Source organism: Sciurus vulgaris (genome assembly GCF_902686455.1).
Source record: "Sciurus vulgaris genome assembly, chromosome: 6".
Lineage (NCBI taxonomy): Eukaryota > Metazoa > Chordata > Mammalia > Rodentia > Sciuridae > Sciurus > Sciurus vulgaris.
Window position 1 is genome coordinate 155131757 of NC_136466.1, and position 23118 is coordinate 155154874.

The 23118-nt window shown below is 32.4% G+C and overlaps 1 protein-coding gene across 2 annotated transcripts in view; it reads left to right on the top strand.

Moving 5' to 3' along the window:
• The window catches only part of CDH18 (cadherin 18), a 952430-nt gene that overhangs the window by 262221 nt on the left and 667091 nt on the right, over nucleotides 1–23118 (top strand). The gene's annotated exons all lie outside the window — the stretch shown is intronic.

A 23118-nucleotide genomic window follows, 5' to 3' on the forward strand; every position in this document is an offset into this window, starting at 1 on the left:
TAAATTATGAGTTAATGTCATACATTTTAAATTAATATTAGAAGCTGATGTACTTTGTAATATAGACATGCTCAAATTCACTGCCTCTTTTCTATAACAAAGTATAGTCAGAATGATGAGTAAAGTTGTGCTTTTTTTGTAATAAAATGCTCAATTAATTATTATGAAAATTAAACTATGAATGCAGCAAAAAGGTTTTTATAAAGTGAATGTCAATGTACAATTCATATAAATTTATACTCAAATTATGTGGGATAATTTTGGTGGTTTTAAAATATTTTTTGAATATCACAAAGTGCCCATTTACTTGATTACATTTTTTAGTATTTACTCTTCCCCCTTTTCTTCCTGAAATATAAGTACTAATATATCTATTTCACGTAATTGATATACAAAAAACATTTCTTCTACTGTACTTATACAATAGTACTTTGGTTATTTATATATTTTGACAGTCCTTGTTAGCCCAATAATTAAACATTTCTTATATTGCATAAAGAAACCAAGTAAATTAATTAACTAAATACCCTCAACTGAGTAAGTCAATAACTTCCTGTGTGTCACTATTAAGGAGTTTTGGAATTCTACAGTCATTAGTTTTTTTTTTTTTTTTTTTTTTTTTTTTTTTTTTTTTTTATTTTGAGGGATGGGTACCAGGGCACGACCACTGAGCAACATCCCCAGCCCTATTTTGTAATTTTTTTAGAGACAGGGTCTCACTGCATTGCTTAGCTCCTTACTTTTTGTTGAGGTTGAACTTGAACTAAAGATCCTCTTTCCTCAGTCTCCTGAGCCACTGGGATTACAGGTGGGGCAAATGTGCAAGGCTACAGTCATTAATATTGTCCATTTAGGAAGCAATTGGTGTTTCTAAACTCAGTCCTCAAAATTACTACATATTATATATGGGTATGACTATAGCTTTTCAGAAGACCTGTGGATAAAATAGAAACATTGTTTTTAGAGGATTTCAGACAGTAGATGTTTAACATCACTGAAATATATTATATTAAATACCCTATTTGCTCACACTTTCATTTTTAAGTACAGAGGAGTAAAACTTATCAAAGTTTGCCCAACAATAAACATGAGGTATGGAACTGAAGAAGAGAAGAATTTGCTTCTCTGTTTTCTTTGGGCTGGGAAAAACTCTGGTTTCTAGTTGTGGGGTTGAGATGTTTCTATTCTGTGTTGTGAAGAAGCTCTGTACTCTGGACAGGGACAGGAGGGACCTCTCAGAGAGCATGTGCTGTTGAGTTTCCACTGAGCTGGTTGCAGCCTTTGGGGGTGCAGGAGCCCGTGCAAAAAGAGATCCACTTGTGTAACTGGGCTTGGTTTATGAGCCTGTCTCACCCTCTAGGGATAAACCCACATTGTCAGTTGATGAAGAGGAATATGATTATGTATGTTCAAGTTTCTTGCACATTTGTTGAAGAACAGCATTATTCATGTTGCTTAATGTTAAGTGTTTTTCCCTTTTGCTTATTCAACTGTGCCCGCCATTTGAAACATGTCTCATTGAAGAAGCAACATGATCCTGTCGGTAGTAAATATATCATGCAGGACTGCAGGTAACATCAGAATCTTTAATTTCTCACAAAAATAACCTCTTGCTAAACTTTTTTAAAATTCCACAATTGTTCACAACTTTAATTCATGTGAATCGATATAAACTACCTAGTATTTATAAAATAACCATATTTTTGTAAAGATTGCAAAGAAAAGAATTAAATGTCATTTAGGAAAATGTCATGAATGCTCACAAGCACAATTTCATCTTTGATCTAATTGTAATTTTTCTCATACATGTCTCTATTTCTAAACATTATACCATATCCATTTTAATTAACTCTTTATTCTCTTTCCTATTATTAACTTACTAAAACATATTTATTATGGAAAAAAAATTAGAGTGCCTATATGCTTTGTCTCAAACTACAAAAATTGTCCTCACTAAAAAAGAAAAATCTATGTATTTGTATATTTTCACCTATTACAACCTGTCAATTCCTTCTTACCTAGACTCAATCTTTACAACTATAGATTACATCATATTGAGGAAAGCATCCTTTCCACATTTGAATATATATTCCCCTTTTCTGCTTCTCCTAGAGAGGTCCCCTCTACCTCCCAGGGTTAATTATCAATACTTGGCATAAGAAAGGATTAGTAAATATTAATCTAAATGAACTAAGGAAAGAAAATACTGACGGGACAATTCAATAGAATATACCTATAAAACTAGGGGTATCAGAAGCAGAGAATTGAAGGGGGGTGTGGGAACAAAAGCCATCTTGCTTCTTGAGCCATTAACATAAACTTGCTTATTTGATCAAGAAATTATTAGGATTCATTGTCTATGAAAGAATGAATTACAGTTATATGTCTCTAGTGAGGGACTACTGGAAAGCCAGAAAGAAGTGACAGTAAGGGCTGAGCTGAGCTCAGAACAAGAACTGAGCTGCCAGGTGTTGGAGAAGCTGACTAACCAACCATGTGATGTTTCCTTGATTACAGGAAAATTTCCCAAATGCCAAGTATTTTCTTTTTATGCATATAAATTATTGGATGCCCACACTAAACCATTTGCCCCGTAGTAGGAATACATGAGTTCATTTAATATTTAGAATAATTTAAGTACGCAGATTTTGTTCTCCTTTTTATCAATGAGGACACTGAATGCTGTTTGATTGGAGCTCCTTCTGGAGACAGTCTTGTGCTCTAAGCCAGTCATGAGTGTGGTGACACAGGCAGATGGATTCATTCCAATATGCACAAGGGTTCAGGTGCAGGTAAGCAGAGCTATAGATTTCTTTCTAAAGAAGGATTGATGATTATCTCCTTCGCATATTTATTTGCTGTCTTTCTTTATGTACAACACTAGAACTCATGCTTCAAATCCTTTCAAAGCATTACATAATTTTGTTTAGCATTTTCTCTGCCTAGAGTTTTTAATAACTTACATCAAACTCCCAATGGATCTGTGACTTAAAAGGATTTTAAGTAGCAACAAAAAGGGATAGACAAAAAAAAAATTACAATGACATATGGATCACTTGGAAAACACAGCCATGTTTGTAAGTGGTTTCCTAAATACACTGTTTAATAATTGATAAATGCAAATAAAAAGAACATCTGAAAAAAGGTTGTGCTAAGATTTTTTTTTTTTTTTTTTTTACTTTTATTTTCAGTGCTGGGGATCAAGCCTAGAGTCCTGCACATGCTAAGCAAGTGCTCTACCATTGAACTATACTTTCAGTCATAAAAGGAATTTTCATAAGTCAGCTTCTTAAGATAATATGTCCTTCATGCAGATCTTGAGTTAGCTGTGTATTTGTTTGTTTCTTTTTTCTTTTTATTATTATTTTTGTTTGTTTGCTTTTAGAATTTAACTCAAGGCCATACTGTGTGGTAAGCATTTATTTGAGGCAACAACCAATTTAAAAATCTATGAATACTCTTCACTATAATTCTATATATTGCTTCTACAACTTCCTCAAATTTTGAGACTATTTCTTTAACTCACCATCAAACACCACAACCTCTCATTAAAACAAGAACATTGCAATAACTCAAAACACAGTGTCCATTTTTCTTCTTTTTTTTTTCTCTTAAGGTCTTATAAGTCAAAAATAGTGGTAAGATTAGCATTGCTATATTACTGCTTTGTGAATATATGTGCCATATTGCAATTAAAATTCAAGACTACTTAGAAAGTAATCATCAAGGACCCACACCAACACCTGACTATTTATGTAATAACACAGACTTGTGAAGATTTTTATTCTGACTTATATCTTTTAGTGTTTTCGTCAGCTTTTTTACTGCTGGAACCAAAGGACATGACAACAGTTTTAGAGGAAAAGTTTGTTGTGGGGCTCATGGATTCAAGGTATTAGTCCATAGACAGCTGACTCTATTCCCTGGGGCTCTAGGAGAGAGGTAGAACATCATGATGGAAAGGTGTGGTGGAGGAAATCAATCAGTGGGAAACAGAGAGAGACAGACAGACAGAGACAGAGAGACAGAGGGACAGAGATAGATAAATATCAAGATCTTCTCACAGTGGACAAAATATAAACTCCAAAGTTCCATGCCCTGTGTTTCACCTCCTCCAGTGTTGCCCTCCATGCCTACAGTTAAACTCTTTGCAGGGAATTAATGCACTGAATAGGTTCAGGTCTTATAACCCAATCATTTCACCTCTAAACTTCCTTGCATTGTCTCATACATAAGTTTTTTGGGAGATATCTCATTTGAAACCATAACAGTATATTTACATATATTCTTAATGTGTGGTGTTGGATGTTTAAATGGGGCAATCTCCTATCACATTATTTGACTCTGTGAATCTTTCTGAGTAGCTGTAAAATCAGTCCCTTGGCTGGGCAAGTGACATAGTTCAGGTGTGTCTCTTAGTGTTTTCCATTATCTAAGATAAGAACGCTAATCCTAATTGCTTCAGATAATTTAGTGAACAACTCAATCTAGATCAAGCAGGTACTCATACTCAGGTTTACTGGCTATAATTTTTGAACTTTATCTTGTATCACAACTAATCTGTTTATTAACTGTTCTTTTTATCTTCTTTATTGCTGGGATTTGTATCTCAGAAGAATAAATTATTTTCGGTAACATTTGTTCTTAGATTCAAATTCAACATATTTATGGACATATAAAAATATTTTAGAACCTCTTTTGACATAACTTAACTTGTTTCAAGCTAGAATATTCTACAATATAATGTCATTTAGTTGAACACTATTGCAAAAATCATGTATCCAGACTGTTCTGTTTGTAGGTAAAATAAAGTTTGTGACTAGTTCTAGCATGAATGTGGGTTTTATTTATGAAGTCTACAAGGACAAGAAAAGCTGTTTCATAGAACTGAAGACATATCCACTAACAAACTGCCATTTAGTTCTGATTTAATGCAACCCCTGGGCACCAGTAAATCACAGGAGGAGAGATCCTAAGTCAAACCATAAGATGTTTAAGTTTTGAGTTCTTTCGTCAATTGTTACTTTATATAGACTCAGACACAAAATCTATTTTTAAAGAATGAATAGATTAAAAAAATTAGGAAACACTTGTTTTTCTCTCTTTAGTTTTGATTTAGAAGATTGTTTTACAAGTTTCTTTTCCTACTTATATATGATTTTAAAAAGTTATAAGCAGAGAAAAGGACATAAAAATGAAAATATGTGTTTGATAACATGCTATGTAAAATTAGGCATAGGTCAAATATATATATGTATATATTTATATATTCATATATATATATATTTAACATATATATACTTAACAGTGGAGAAGTTTTGGAAATCACACAATATCAAGAAACCATGTCATTCATGTATTTATTCATTATAAATAAGTCTTATTACTTTTTCCCACTCAGTCCAAATTATAAAATTCTGTGATATACTTAGGCATGAATTATTTCTTCAAATTTTCCTGAATATATCATGAATTGGAATTTTTCTGGTACTTTTGTGGAAAGGGACAATAAAATGTGTTTTGGTTTTACTTTTCCACTGGGTCAATGATGAGCCTAGTCCAGTGCAGGCAGCAAGGTCAGGGAAACTGAGTCTGATGGTCTCCAGGCAGAACTCTTCACCATGTCGCAAACAAATTTTTTGAATGACAAAATAACTGTGGTTAATGCTCATGTATCATGATCTTGTTTGGCAGTCTGATTCTGAAAACTCTATTATGTTAGGCTAGATTACACAAAACATAATTCCAAATAGAAGGCTCAATTACCCTTAGTAGAGGTTGTTATTAAATAGTGTGTAGGGAATACTTTATGGCAGATGATATTAATTTGATTTTCTTAATTATATGTTGAAATTATAATATTTGGAATACTTATTTTCTTGAACAAAACATCTATATCTATAATACTCAGTATTTCAATAAGGGGTTAGAAAATTTTAATTGAAAATGTAAGAAATTTTCAATTGAGAGTTCAGAGGTGCCGGCATCACTGGTAACTCTTCCTTTGACTCATATTTTTGTGTGACCTTGAGTAATTACTGTACCCTTTCGGAGCCTCAGTCTCATTATTTGATAATTAGTGGTGGGAATGAAGTGGAGGTTCCCAAGTGCTGATTCTTTGAATGAACGCCTTTCCATTATAATGCTTCACGGGTGGAGGTCACAGTGATAAACATAATTTGGGGTGTATTGTAATTGTACATTTATTTTAGTTAAGAGTTCTGCTTCATTTAGATGTTTTTAAGCCTTAAATTGGATTTTCTTGAAAATTGAAGAGTTCATAATAATAATTTGAAATTTGCTATGATTCTCTTTGGAACAAAAATGTAAACATCTAATTTGGAGACAAATAGATGTTTCTATTTAAACAGTGTGATAGGTAAAAAAAAAGAATAAATGATTTTAATAGGTATAAGAATGATAATGTGTTTTAATGGAAGAAAATATTGGAATGTTAATGAAAACCAAACAACTCCTTCCAGGTCAGCTTATGGACATTTCCTATGACTATCCTTGTTGTTTGTCCCATCTGACTGTCTGGGTGGAACGTAGGCACATGAATACAGGAAATGCACATATTCAATACAGCCAAGCTTTTGATAAGTCAAGTCTCTGAATTACTTCATGGTAGAGGACTACCGCACTGACCTAGTCCATTGATTAGTACTTCCATTGAGCAATAAATAAACACAGATATTAATTTGAGGCATTATAGTCTTAGAGTTAATTACAGCATATGAATTAACCTTATTTTTAGTAACACAGGGTTTTTTGGTTTGCTTTTCATTTGTCAATTTCCATGAATTCATTACCAATGGCAGAGTAGATGGTTTAAGTTTTAAGAAGGAGGAAAGGGTCAAAAATAAAGTTGTACGAGATCTTTATGGTTTGCTATCTATTCATGTTCAGTGGGAATAGTTTGTCGAGAATTGTTTAAAAATCAAAGTTTAAACTCATAGTGGTAATTTTATAATATTATTTGCAAAAACAACAGATTAGTGATTCTTTATAACTATTCCACTTTTAGAGAAGTTTATACTCAATGAAATTCATGGTATTATGTAAACTAGGTACACTTCATTTTTCATTTTAAATCCTTTCCAATTTAGAACTCACCCAACCAAAACATCACTGAAGAAAATTATGGCTTTCAAGGTTGTCTTCATTTAACCCATGTGTATGTGACTAATTCAACTTTCATTGTCACAACTTCTTTGTGGTTCAGTTTTCAGAAACCATAAAAAGTTAATAAATATGTTAAATATGCAGAGTGTAACAGTGCTTCTCACTAAATGGGATTTATGTGTCAAATATGTACACTTGTCTCTGGGAAGATGGAAATACTTATTTTTGTGGAGTTAGTACTTCACTTTTGCCATCAGTGAGTTTTTGTCATTTCATTCCCAAATTGTTGATAGTCAATAACACACACACACACACACACACACACACACACACACACACACAGTGCACACACACATCATGGTCAGGCACTTCATCATATTTCTCACTTACTTTCAGGATTGACATGATATCAAGAATATGTGCATGAACATGGCCTTCGAAGCATAATACCTGGGTTCAAATCCCACTTCTGGTGCTTAGTAGCTATTAGGATTTTAAAAATTTATGCCTGGACATTCTCATGTATTATTAAAGTTTTAATCTTTATTTAGTAACATGAAGTTAATTATGCAGTAATGACACAAATAAATTAATAAAGATAACACTTTTAAAATTTTGGCCATCATTTATTATACAGAGGAAGAGTGAAAAAGTGACAACTTTCTTTCTTATATTTCCAACAGAATAATATACAAAATGTTTTGAAATTATTTTACTTTGGTCATTTATTTATCTTAATAAAGAGATAAAATAGAAATATATGATTCTATTTTCACTGGATAAATATATAAATCTGTCTTTGCTTCACTTTTTCTGTCTTGGCTGTGTTTTTTCTGTATCTTCAAACTTTTCCAGAATACATATTATTTATTCTTAAGGTAGTAAGAGTTTTCTATTTACATTCCCAAACATGCCACGCAAAGTAGAAGACAGAACTTGAGAATAAAATATTAGCTTTCTAAGCCTTTAACAGATTACCCATCCTTAGTTCTTACTGGATAAAGAGTTTGGAAATGAAAAATAGTGTGGATGTAATGAAGCTTTATAGATTCTAAAATAAATCCAAGTATAACAGAGTATAATTAGGGACTATTGTTAAAATTTTGCTATAGAACTAATATATTTTAAGTTACATCTGAGTTTTTAAAATGCATTCAAATATTGTGACATAGAAAATATTCAAGCATTTTATTTAACTATAGAATTGGAAGGAAGAAGTCATCACATTTCACAGTGAATAATCTAATAGAACAATCAGTATTTTAATCCCTACGTGTGATACATTATTCAAAGTAATATTAAAATAAATACTTCCATGAAGAGTATTTTCATTGAGTTTCCATATGTATATTCCCTTATTTAATGATTATGTAGACTTTTAATTAAAAATCATACTGGGAAAGTTTTCCCGTTGTCAGATTGTGTGTGTTGGGCAGGGTACTGCAGAATTAAACTAAGGCTCCTGCATTTGCTAAACAAATGCCCTACCGTTGACTTAAATGTCTATACCTAATTCTTAAAAAACTAATTAGTTAATTCATTAATCAATTTTCATGATAAAATAAAAACCTAAACCATTTTCCTAAAAAAAAATACAAAGAAATACAGACTAGATTCACACTACCATATGTTTTTACTATGTATTGATGATTATATCATTCTTGACTTCCTTTTTTGGTCCTAAAATACATATTTAAAATACTAAATGATGTTTGCTTATTTACTATGTATTTTATTTTGCCACTTTAATTCTGGCTATTTCACATTGTAAATTCTGACTTTTGAAAAATCTACGTTTTCTGTCTGATGTTTTTTCTTTAACAAACCTTTACCCAGAAAAGTGTTTGCATCAATGTGGATGAATATACATATTTTAAAATTCAGATTTAAGAGACTTTCCATTAAACAATGAAACAAACAAAAATGATGTGAGGTGAGAGTTGAAGATACAGTTTGAAGTATTACTAAGCATCTTCATGTGCTCACTTAACTATGTTTTATCACCATGGAGGTATAATTGACATACAAAACTACACACGTGAAGTGTAAAAGTTGATGTGATTTGAAATAAATGTGCACTCTGAAGTCATTAGCTCAATAAAGGTAGTAGATGTTTCCACTGTTGGAAAACTTTCCCCTTCTGTTTCATAAATCCCTCCTTCATAACTCTTCCCAACTTCTTATCTGTTGTCTGCTATAATACGTTAATTTCATTGCCTAGAACATTTTTAACAAATAAATTATATAGTAAGTAATGATTATATGGATTATTTTATTAAATTTATTTTTAGACATTCATTCTAGAGCTTCTGTCAACAAGTCTTTTTACTATTTAAGAAAAATTTCATTGCATTATTAGAGTTTTATTGTCATTCATATATTGAGAGATATTTGAGTATTTTGTCCAGATTTTGCCAGTAGAATATGAAGCTTTTAAGACTATTTACGTAGAGCCTCTGTAAGAACTTTTTTCCTTTCTTTTGCATGAATGTTGTAGAGTGGAATGAATCTTATGGTCAAGATGTGATTAAATGTTATGCCAAATGATTGTCCAATTTTACATTTCCACCTGTGATGTGTGGAAGTTTACGGTCATCCATGTCTCATCCATATTTGATAAGATACATCATTTTGGTTTGACCAATTTTAATAATTGTGAAGAAATACCTCATTTTTATTTCATTTTTCTCTAATGATTAATGTTGCTGAGCCTCTTCTCATGTGCTCTTTGCCTCTGTATACATATTTTGCTGAAATCTTTGTTCAAAATTTTCTCCAGTGAGGGGCTCAGGAATGAAGTGCTTGACTTGCCTGTATGAGGTTCTGGGCTTCATCTATAGTCCCATTAAAAAAAAAAATCCCAGTGTTTATGGGACTATATGATTATGGGTTCTGTGATTTTCATATATATTGGAAGTACAAGCTATTTGTGAGAAAACATGTTTTACAAGTATTTTATCCAAGATCGTCATTTTCCTTTCTGTTACTGTTTTTCTTAGACAGATGATAGATATTGCAATCTTTTGATGTGCAAACTTGGATCTTTTATTATTCAAGATCATGAATATTTTATCTTATATTTTATCTTACAGAAGAATTAATGCTATAGATCATTCATTTAGGTCTATTTCAATTAGTTTAGGTATATTTTAATTAGTTGCAAAAAGGAGATCATTTTTCCCTGGTTTCATTTATTAAAAAGACTATCTTTTTACAAGTAATTTCTTAGAATGTCTATCAAGAGTCAGGTGTCCATAAATAACTGGACATACTTCTAGTCTCCCTGTAATTTTCAATTGACACATGTATGTATTTACCTCAATGCTGCATTGTCTTTTTACTGTGGTTTTATGACATTTTAAATCATTTATAACATTATTTAAATAATGTTTGTTTTCTTAATTTGTCCTTTTTTCAAATTGATTTAAGTAATTCAGGTTTTCAAATTCCATATTAATTGTCAGTTTAGTTTATCAGTTTCTATGAGAAGTTTTACTTGGATTTCACTTAGAACTATGTTGAGACTATACGTGAATTGGTGGAGAATTCTTATCCTAAAAATATCACTTCATCCATCCCATCAGCAGGCACTTCACTTATTTAAATATTCTTTTCATTTTAAAATAACTTTTGTTGTAAAACTATTTCATCTATTTGACATTAGTCAATCCTTTAGTGATTCATATTTTTATTTTTTATGATAACACCTACATAACTTTCTGATTCTTTCTCGATACCACAGAAATAGATTGGATTTCTTTGTATTTAATTTTGGATTTTGCAATCTTAAATTGTTTTAGGGCATAGTATGTTTTCATAGTTTCAAGTGAATTTTCTCACATGTGATCATTTCACCTGTGAAGAAAGAACCTGATACATCATGCTGTCTGATGTGTTTATCCTCAATGTTTTTCTTCTTTTATTTCATTAGCATAGGTCTCCTGCACAATATTGAGTGAATTGATGAATGTGGATTTCCTTAAATTTTCCTGATATCGGAGAAAATGTTGTTTTTCACAACATTAAGTATATTAGTTGTTGACAAAACTTTCAACTCCTGGAATTAATTCTTTGGATTGTGAGGAACTATCTTTCTTTAAAAAATACAATTTGTAGGATTTAGTTTATTAACATTTTGCTTGGCACTGTGGTATCTATGCTGTGATGTTTGTGTCTGATTTTGGTTTCAAGGAAATGCCTGACTCAAAAGTGAAAAAAGAAATATTGTCTTCAGTTTAATAAAAATTTGTATAGAATTTGTTAGATTTCTTATTTAAATGTATGAATAAATTTAACTGATGAAAACATTTGTAGTTAGATATTTTGTAATACTAAACAATTTCAATTTGTACAATAGATGCTAGTCTACTAAATTTCTCAGCTTCTCTTTCCATGAGCTCAGCTAGTTTGCGTCTTTCATTGAATTTGTCCATTCAATCTAAGTTGTTCAATTCATTGATGTAAATTTGTTTGTAATGTACATTTATTATTAATTTTATAATTTGGCAATGTCACTTTTCATTCAATATTGATATTTTTCAAGTTGTATTTCTGCTTATCAGTATAACTCCAGGTATGAAGAAAACCTTGATTTAGCTTTTAAAAGACAATATTTCTGGGTACAGAATTCTTAGTTGACTTTTTATTTTGGAATTATAAAGGCATTGCTTTTTGTTTCTGTAATTGGAAATTTTTCTGACAAGAAAGTTATTGTTATCCTTTTCTTCCTCTTTAAGTATCATTCCTGGCTTATTCTTTTTTTTTTTTTTTTTTGTTTAATTCATCATCACCATATTTCATTTTCTACAATGTCACCATGTAGGTCTGGTAGACTTATCGTATATTCTGTCTCCTGTGATGCTATGCAAACAGGAATCTTTTTCAAATTCTTGATTTGTTCTTGTTTCTTGTGCCTGTAATATGTAAAAATTCTTCATCTCTTGTTTAATAAATTTCATGTATTTTGGGACATATTTCTGCTTCTTTTATCCAAATATCACTTTCTCTTCTCCCTCTCCAATTCTTTGACGACTCTAATTACATAGGTAATCATTGTTTGAACTTGTAGTACAGATGTATGGCCAATTAACATAGATGGGATGACTTAATCAACATTTAGTTCTTAGGGTTCTGGAGGCTGGCAAGCCCAAGGACAAGGCAGTAGCAGAACTGTTTCTGGTTAGGGCATGCTTCCTGGCTGATGGACATATGTTCCCAAGGTGGGGAGAAAAGAGAGGATGCAAGCTCTTGTGTCTCTTATTAGAGCAATTGTCCCATTCATGAGGACTCAGGATCAGGAACATAGGCAGAACAGTTTCTAGAGTGCTTCATACACTAAAATCATGGGAAATGTGAAACATTTATTAAGAGAGAGAATTGAAAGGTGGAATAGACTGTGGCCTCACTCTGTGGTCAGCCTGTGGGGGTGTAGGTTTGTCCTCAATGAGTACTCATTTGTGCTACATGTGTTCTATACCCTCATTGGATGAAAGGCTTCCTGTCATGTTGGAAGCAGGAGAAGAGGAGATCCTTGAAATTCTCAAGGACTCCTGAGGCCTAATTCACTTAGGTGACTTCTACCCTATTTCATAGAATAATGAACTCCATACTGGATCTCATTCAAGAAGTAGATAAATTGACTTCACATTTTGTAGGGAACCCCATGAAATTATTAAGGGATGGTATTTATTTTTAATCCATCTGCCACAAAGATTTTTTGGTATAGGGAAAAAAAAGTAAAACATCCAAAGATATAATACTAATGCATACTGAGAAGGTAGAAGGATATCATGCTTGAACTCAACAAAGGAAATAAATCCATTTTAAAAACTATGCCAAAACAAAACAAAAATAACAGCTTAACAAACAAACAAAAAAAAACCCCAACAATAATAAAATCATTACATACAATTAATGCTAAGTTTTCATTAGAAATCAAAACAGAAGAAAATAGGATATTATTTACAGGGTTAATAGGCTTTATAATATGTAATGTCTACCTACATAAATTCTTAAATGCAAGAAACAATAAAAAAATTTCAAACAATAAATATTGTTGTGATATTCTCACCAAAAACCCATGGAAAGGTTGAAATAGCAAGAAAGTACTGCATAACACAAATTAAACTCAAATTTGTGAATGAGCATGAATTTTAAAATTTTACATTTAAGTGTATGTTTTACTAATGTCTAGCAAATGTACATTAATATTTATGAAAATAGGTATATTTTAACATACCATGTGAATATATGCATTAGTGTATGTATATATACATACATGAAGTTAGGGAAATCAGACAAAATGAAAATATTAAGTTGCATTCATACCAAGGACAAATAGTAATGATTTGTAAAAAAATCTTACAACTTTCTTAGACGGGAAGTGGGAGATATTGATTAATCTTATGAATTTTAAGTCAAGCTGGTTAATCTGATCTCTATTTGTGATATCTGTGAAATTTGTATCCTTTTTCTACTAAAGAATCTGGTAGATGTAAAACAATTACATATCTGCAAAATATGGTCTTCCAAAACTAAATTTGCAAGCCAAAATTAGAATTACAAATATTCTCATCTCACATTTCCCAACTTCTGTGTTTTGTTTTCCTTAGGTGGATGCCTTAATTCATGTAGCATATGAACGTAAAGAACACTTTAAAAATATTACAAAAAAGTATAGAACATTTCAGATTAAAAATTTTATTTTGCTATTTTTTTCTAAAACCCTCAAGTTCATATTTTTGTAAGATATATATGTGGCATGCCTTTGTCTCAATCTACTTTATATAAATAGATCAGAAGCAAACTAAATCCTATTTAACAAGGTGATGGTCACAAAGGGAGAAAAAAAGATTCAGTGGTAAAAACAGCCCAAAGGAGCAGAGCTGTTTAAAGTTGTTAAGAATACTGACAAATTCCAAAATAATGTAGTTGCACATTCTAAACTTAACTAAAAGTAACTTCAATAGAACTTTGACAAAACACAATAACGGTAATTTAAACTTAATTGGACGCTGATTTTGTTTTTTTTCCCAGTGTATCATAGGTATGCATGCATGACACTTACGCTTATTTCAAGTAAATGGATTTAGTTTACACTCTTTTCCAGAGTCCTTCGCCTAAGGATTTAAGTTTGTAAAGTAATGAAACATATAGATCATTTGTGACAGTAAGAAAAATTATCAAATTCAATCCTCAAATTTCTTTCTTTCCCATTCTGTCTGAAAGCAAAGGTCACCTATAAAGCTTTACTATATAAAAAAAAAAAGTAAGGAATGAAGACAAATACTCTAATAATAAAAGTTCAGAATTGACGTATTTTGCTGTTTAGTCTTGAGGACACCCAAGTTTTTGTGTTTACATTTGGTAAAAACATTCATAGAATAATTAAAGTGTTTATTTATTAAACTAACATTACTTTTACTTTATTATAGTATTCATTTTTTAAAAGCTATTAATATGACTTAAAATATTACTTCATTTTAATTTTAACAATATAGGCATAGATGCATTACAATTATGATATTGAAATATTAATATTAATATGGAATAACCAATAAACCAAAATAATTTTGTTATCAATAACTATTAGTCTGAAAATCAGAACAAATCTATCTGCTGCTATACAGATTTTTAATATTTGTAGACTATATAAGTTCATAGACTTGTTTCAAAATGTGTAAAATGATGAGACTTCTAAGTGATTTCTAAGTTGAGTTGAATCTACTTGTTTCGTCCCTACAGAAATATTGCAGAATTTTGGGCATTCGGTTACCACTAGGGGGAACTAAACCTCCTAAAGTTTCACTTTGGTGTTCCTTTAGTTTCCTCAATTATAAAATTCATAACACTGTATGATTTTGATTTCAAATTTTGTGAGCAAAGTTATTTTGTACATAAAACATTGAAACAGATGAGAGTAGTGGGAATAGAACTTACTCTTGCCAAGAAACAATCTCATTACAATTCAAAGTATTTGTTGGACTCTGTGTTACTGACCTCTTCTTGCAAAGAGCATTGGACGATCACCTCACATGAGTGACAGATTTCAACACCTAAGTGTTTTCTACTTCCTCTTCCCTTCTCAGAGTTCACATTTATCAACTTTGTATCACCAAGATAATTCTCCAACAACATTTTAGACTGCTAGTACTAATTATTTCTCTCTTGTATTTGTTGAGAGAAATGAACTGATTTTTTTGGAATGTTTCCTGTATTAGATTCCACTTTTACAGTATGTCATAGAAAATGAGACAACTTATTCCGGAAAATTTGGAATTATCAAGATCATCTTATTGATTTAAATCAACTAGAATGACTGGTAGAATACAGTTAAAGCATAATGTCTCCACAAATAATAGTAATAATTAGAATGATAATGAAGAGGAGGAGGAGGAGGAAAATGTGCATAAGTACACAGTTCAAAGGTATGCATGTGACAAGATGGTCATAAGTTAACGATGGAAAACTGGAATTTATTTTACTTAGAAACAAGATGGCTTAGGCAGAGGTATTAGGAATCTCATCTTCTCTCATCCCCCATTTGGAGATATCAAGTCAAATTCTGGCTGAATTTCAAAGGAATAGGAATAACTAGATTCTAAGACAGTGTTTTAAAGTGTTTCCAGTATTTCATAGGCCTTCTGGAACCATTCCACTTCTCTATACCCTGCAACCCCTCAGAGGGGTTCTGCATGTTCTGCATCCCTGGTTGTCTGATTCTAGTGGAATTCTTGGTGTTCCAAACTGATGAATGCAGAGGTTACTCTTGTGCAAATATGATTATTGGAAGAGAAATGGATGCCAAGTGTTATTACTGGTGAATGGAGCACCATACAATCTGTTCATAAAGCATTTTAATGTCCAATACTTACGAAAAACTCATCAATCCTATTTCCTATTTTAAGAAACAAATTTGGCATGACTAATTCTCTCAAGAAAAAAGAAGAAGGACTTATATATATGCAATGCCTGAGAACTGATCAGACTGTATTCTCATTTGCAGTTAGGTACCACAAATAATATACCTTAGCATGATGGATTCTACAGAAAATAAATAATGGAAGTAACACTGTAATCATATGATTAATATACAATGTACCTCTCAAAATGGAATCTGGGACACTATGTGAAGAACAAACAAAAATTACACCAATCTGGGCTCTTTGCCCAGAAAAAGAACCTCATGAAAAAGTACATAACTAAAGAGAAAAAAAAAATCTTTTGCAGAGAAAAGACAGTTGGAGAGAAAAAATAAGCATTAAAAAAATCAAAATAAAATATTTAATTAAAAATATTGGTAAACCCGGCAGGATGTGTTAATGTACTATCAATGGGAAATCTAAAAAAGGTTAGTGAAATAGAAAAATAGCTTTTTCAATGTAATCTAATAATTTTTTAGAAACTTATTTAGAGGACAAATTAAAGATTTCAATAAGAGACCAAAATATATGTTACACTGCAAGCATTGTTCAATCTCTGGCCTTGTCTTCCAGCTGAAATAACGCCTGGCCTTATCTGGAAGTGCCTGGTGAGCAGATCTTCCAATGATGATCAATACACGTTAAGGGTTGGGGGGCTTTGTGGTAATAGAGTACTCAGTGAAATACAGTGAAAAATTGATTAGGTGATTTTTATGTGAAATATATGACACAATAATAACAATCTTTTGCTAGCTTCAGTAAACCTATGAGTCTAAATTCTGAGCTGATGTTGAAATCAACAATCTGATATTATACAATTCTTCCTAAAATTAAAACTTCAAGGTCTGGAACTCATTTTACTGTGCTCCAGGTTTATTCTCGCCTATATTACCATGGGCATTAAATATGGCACAAAAAGTTAGCAGCAAAATATACACATCTACAAAACAAAATAGATCAACTATTATACAGACAATTCATCAACTTATTGCTAGAATTCTACCTAAATATAAGTAGAATTAATTTCAGCTACCTTATTTTCATGTCATTCATTAGGATATCTGACTCTGCTGGTAACATGAAAGGCCAGTGTTCATTTTCCTAAAAATGAACACTTTCCAAAAAAGACAGGCACGCAATTGGCACACATTTCGTTTAACATAAAGACATTATTTGAGGATCCTCAGAAAGCAAATTTAGCTAAATGTTGAGGAGGTTATGTCAGAGGGTCATAAGTCGAGAAGTGAATAGTAGATGAAATGGAAGAAATGATGTCTGCAGCCGACCAGAGATGCAACTGCGGACAGTTGTTGGGCCAGGAAGGTGTGCTGGCTTGCTAGGTTAGAAAGACGGGTTCTGAGGACGCCTAAACACTGATAGGAAGAGTCTAACTGAGGAGAGGTTGAACTGATAGGAAAGAGATAAAGAATGCCTTGCCTTGGATTTCTGAGATGTGAATGAAAATGATTCAGTATACAGCTTAAAGATCAATTTTAGGGACAGTTTGGAGTGGATAAACAAAGACTAGGGGAGGCATTGTTAAGTTTGTGTGTGTCATGTGAGGACTAATTCTTGAACCATAACATCTTGTAATATTTATGAACTTAAGACATAGTCAAGTCCTGGTCATGTGCAAGAACATGCTGGAAAACAATATCTGTAGACAGCAGGATGACAAAATAAACGCTGGGAATGATCATTTGCAAGTGTCTAGGAACATAGAAGATATAAGCACAATCTTGAGGTATTCTAGAAGTGGGGCTGGATCTCACCAATACAGGTATTTGATTTGGATAAAAAATGAAGTTAAGTGGGAGGAGCTGAAAGGAGAAAACAATCGATTCAAGAGTAAGAGAGCACTTGTCCTGGGAGGAACAGAGTGAATGAGACACTGACAACTAGTTAGTTCCAGACTGTGGTTTAATGTAATAATTTCCAACTCTTGGAGGATATTAAGGGAAGAGTATGTTTTTGTGTTTTGTGTGTGTTTGTGAAGTGTGTTGTATGTTAATAATTTAGTTAAAGTCAAGAAGGGAAGTGAGAATGGGATATGTTAAAGAGCATTAAAGAGACGAGGATCTGGTTGGAGAACACATGGAAACAAAGTTTTAACATGTCAGACTGATAAGGGAAGTGGTAAATGTCATTTTAAGTTGCAATGGGTTCTGAGTAATGACACCAGAAATAAAGAGCCAATGGACAGTTGGCGTTACATACACAAAATAAACATCCTTTGAGACGAAAAGATGAAAACAGAGGCACAGGCAAAAGCAGGTACAGGATGAAGGCAAGATTCACTTGCATGTGCTTATGTTTTGTCATGAAGTTCAGGCTGTCAGTAATGAGGAAGTTTGAGGACTTAGGAGAGAGATGTTAGAAATAGTTAACAGAGCAAATAGTAGAGATCAGGGGACCAAGTAGTATTTAATGGAGAAGGCATCTTTTTCCAGGGGAGTAGATATTATCCTAACACAGTGGCAATATTTGCTTCATCTCTTCATACAGTGGGTTCACAATAGTCCACTATTGGGACTTTGTCATGTATTTCCATTTGGCATAACATGTATAGGATGCAACTTAGTGCAAATTATGGAGTGTTTGCTTTCTCATTTCCATTCATGGAAAATGTATCTACTAACTAACCATTATAAAACAGATGCACAAATAAATATATTGGTAATGATCTATTATCACTAGATTAATTTTCTGATAAGTAAAAACAACAAAATATCCTAATATATTATAAATTTAAAAAAAAATTAACCAGTTATATAACTTGATTTCAGTAAAATTAATAGCTAAGGTATGCGTCCTCTGCTGCCACTTGATGTAACACTTTACTTCCAGTGGCTTTAGAAAGTTTTTTAAAGCAGGTATACTTTCATATGGAGTAAATAATTCTGCCATTAATGACTTGATATTGTCACTTAAGGAACTATAATTATATACTTGATATCTATTTCTTAGTTTACTAAAGAGTCTAATTTAAATAATAAGAAAACTTGGAATAGTTTTTTGCTGGTACTGGGGATTGAAAGCAGAGTCACTGAACCACTGAGTCACATCCCAGCCCTATTTTGTATTTTATTTGGAGACAGGGCCTCACTGAGTTGCTTAGTGCCTCACTTTTGCTGAGGCAGGCTTTGAACACCCAATCCTCCTGCCTCAGTCTCCTAAGTAATAGTTTTTAAAAGCAATTTTAAAGTTTCTATATTTAGAGATTTATTATCTGCATGTATTTAAACTAAGAACTTCCTTAAAGGGTTAATTATTTCCTTGTTGAAGTCTTTCAACTCTATCAAGAAATGAATGTTGTAATTGCAGTGTATCCATGATATGTCATATCAATATAAACGTGATTCATTTGAACAAACAATTACTGAAGTTAACATATTGTTCATTTTCTTTTAATTATACTAATCTCCCAAGATCACTTTGCAGTTGAAATTTTCATTGTCAAATATAATTTGTTCTTATTCATGACAGTGACAGCTAATTCTAACCATTCTTTTATATACTTTTACTTAAAGTACTTAATTTAATGGTTTGGATTACTCTAAAAATATTATTTAAAGTATTTGATTTTTGCTTTCCAAAAGACAGTATCTTTGTGTGCTTGTATAAGCAGACCTTGCTTTTCTATTTAATATTTGCTCTCATTTGCTATACTAAACTCACTTTAATTCTTTAGAATTAATATTGAAGAGTGGGATAGCTGGATCATATGAAGGTTCTACTCGAGTTTTTTTGAGGAATCTCCACACAAGTTTCCAATCCTCTACCTTTTTAGCAAACATTTCAGAATCAAATGATTATTGAGGCCCAATATATTGCATATGTATAAAATAGTTAATCAAATTAGCTCAGTATTGAAGGACTCCATGATTTCTTTTTTTTCCTAACACTTATGGCAGGCATAGTTTCTTACAGCCCCTGGCCTTTCTCCTAAGAGAGCATTAAATGATACCAAAGCCTCATTTAACATTGTAATGTTTCTTTATGGCAAACATGGTTTACTAGAAGACCTCTCTACTCCAACATAAACTTCCCATTTGTCATCTAATTCAGACGCCCTGAACTTCCTGAGTTGCCCTTAAGGTGGTTCAGCCCATGCCTCCTTCTGTAGGTATCCACTTTGCCCCCTGGAACCTCACTTACTCTTTCCGCACTGAATACATACTGTCCTGTAGTTTCTATTTCACTAAGAGTTAACGTCACTGGAAAATCTCATGAACCCCTACAGCCTCAAAGGTCTTCAGGAAGCAGAGAAAGCTCCCAACTCCAGATCTGCCTACTCACTGTCCCCCCCCCCCCCCCCCCACACACACACACACAGTGCTGGGGATTGAACCCAGGGCCTTGCTTGTGAGGCAAACACTCTGCCAACTGAGCTACATCGGCAGCCCCTCACAATTCTTTATGGGCAACTCATGGCAAGTTCTTTAAACATCTTGTTTTCTCCATAATTAGGAAGTGTAGTGAGCCTAGGAGTTTCCATAGCTCAGCAGGCATCTGTGTGTGTGTGTGTGTGTGTGTGTGTGTGATGTTATTACTGGACTATAGCCTAGATAGTGTGTAAATGGAAATGTCTCCCTTTTATCTACTGTGTTTCCTAGGTATGAGAATATATCAACGTGCCAAATAAAGCCCATCTTACTATTATTATGGTTCAGCAGAAATGTTTTCTAGTTGTGAGAGACAAACATTGTGTCAGAGCAGGAGATAAAAGCTGTGAATGAAAAATGACATGAAAAGGTAGACAGAGATATTGTGAGCTAATTATGTGTTACGATGTTCAGGGAAAACGTCAATGCTTTCGTGACCTTTGAACAATGAGGAGAAGTTAGTGAGTGAAGCAGTTATCCAAAGATCAGACAGAAGCGAGTTCGCGCTGAGTGTAAAGTTCTTAATTTGTATGTTTACATGGCAGATAGAAAGACACTGTGAGACTGAGGGCAGGGCATAAGGAAGGGAATGAGAGAGTGAAATCAGAGAGTATCCATATGAATGTATGACTACATATTAAAGGGAATATTTGTAACACAACAGAATATTTTAAAAATTACCATTTTCCCATTAAATACTGTGAAATCATTTCAAAATAAACTCTTGCAATTTAGAAAAAAAAACATACTTACCATAGAAAACTTCAAGTAAACTTCTATATCATAATTTGAAGAATTCATTAAGTCACTAAAAAGAGAAGTCCTATTTCTTTTTTAATATAAAAGAATAGATTTCTTTATGCTAGGAAAGCTTTAAACAAAAGTCATATGACTTGAATAGAATTAGCAGAAAATTGCAAATAATATTAATGAGAGTTTATCCAGTACAAATTGATTTTGCTGTAAATAAAAGCTTCAATAAAAAGGGAAAAGAAATTGAGATTCTGCTGAGCAAAATCCCAAAATATCTTAGTTGTGCAAGTAATAGTAACATATCCACGTTAAGAATCTGACATAAATCCAAAAATACAAAGATAAAATGTATATTCGGATTAAAAGTTTCCCTCCTCAACAAAAATTCAAAACCTGAATTTAATATTTCACAATTACTTGAGCTGGGAACAGTATAACTTGCCGAATTACAAAATAACCCTAGGGATTTCTATTATCATGAAAAATATAAGTCTGTTAAATATCTGTAGTTGTTTGATGATTAAACACTTGACCTATATTTCCAGAAACAGGAGTGAGGCAACTAGCTGCCAGAGTAATTTTCTATGTTCAAAATAGGAACTAGATTTCAGAGAATCTGAAAATCACAAGGGCCTGTTTAAAAGACACCTCAATTTATCTCCTGTGACAGTGAGGCTTCTTCAGTTGGAATCAGAAGTAGGTGCAGAAATTGGGCATTGTTTCATAATGACTTAATAAAAATGAGAAGCGTGTCCTCAGGAATTATGATTTTTATCACTCAAATAAAAATTTTGTTAACTGTATAATTTTAAATTCTGAAATCACAAGAGAAACATTCTAATATTATGCCATAGATGCCCTTGATAAAATGACCATTAAGGTAGTTTGTTTAACAGGTAATTTTTATCAAGTTAATAACTTATGTAATTCACATAAACCTAGAAGAAATTGTTTTAATATTATTATTTTTATTGTTATTATTAGGGACTGGAGGTTGTGGCTCAGTTGTAGAGCACTTGCCTGGCATATGTGAGGTCCTGGGTTTGATCCTCAGAACCATATATGAATAAATAAAATAAAGGTCCATTGAAAACTAAAAAATATTTTTTAAAAATTATCATTATTATTTTGAATTGTAAGTCCAAAGAAGTAAATAGGATGACTGGCTACAAGGAAATCAGACAGCTGATAAAGGCATCAAAACACAATTCTGGTTGTTTTTTAGTACTTTAAACAAATTTACCTAGAGCTTAAGTCATATTGTTTTCTGAAACAAACTCTTAGTTATGTAGCCGGCAGACACATTATTGATAAGACTGCCATAATTCCTGGAAACCAAAGTTAGTTAAAACTCAGTCCTAGAATTACATTTGTGTTTACCTTATTGTGACCTTGTTTCTTTACTTTTGTTCTGCAAGTTTATCGTCCAGCTAAAGAAGAAACAAAGATCTGCATTTCTATTTTCTAAGTCTAATTTCAAGGTGCATCCCTCATGAGTTCTTACTGGGGAGGCACACTTCACAGATGAAAATCCTATCTGTACTTGGCAGGTATGGCATGGGTTAATTTGCATCAAACTTTGCATATCCATGTGAGGATTAAATGTGTTCTTGCACTTTGTATTATTCCTATTTTTAGCTTTCATTTGTGAAGTAATTAGGATTTTTGTTTAAGCAAAGAGTTGCAATGATCTTCTGCAAGTTTATTGGCCTTGGGGTCTATTCTCATGCTTTCCATCTTCCTATTAGCATGTCTGGGGTCTCAATAGTACAGCACTGCCTCTGTTGAGCATGTCTCCTGATCTCCTCGAACTTCTCAGTCTGGGATGATGATGCTGCACTGACTGAATTAGGGTAGTCGGAGGCAAGGCAATTTGCCCTTGTGAGAAGGTGCTGATGAAAGGGGTTTAGACCAGGCATTGATGAATGAAGAGG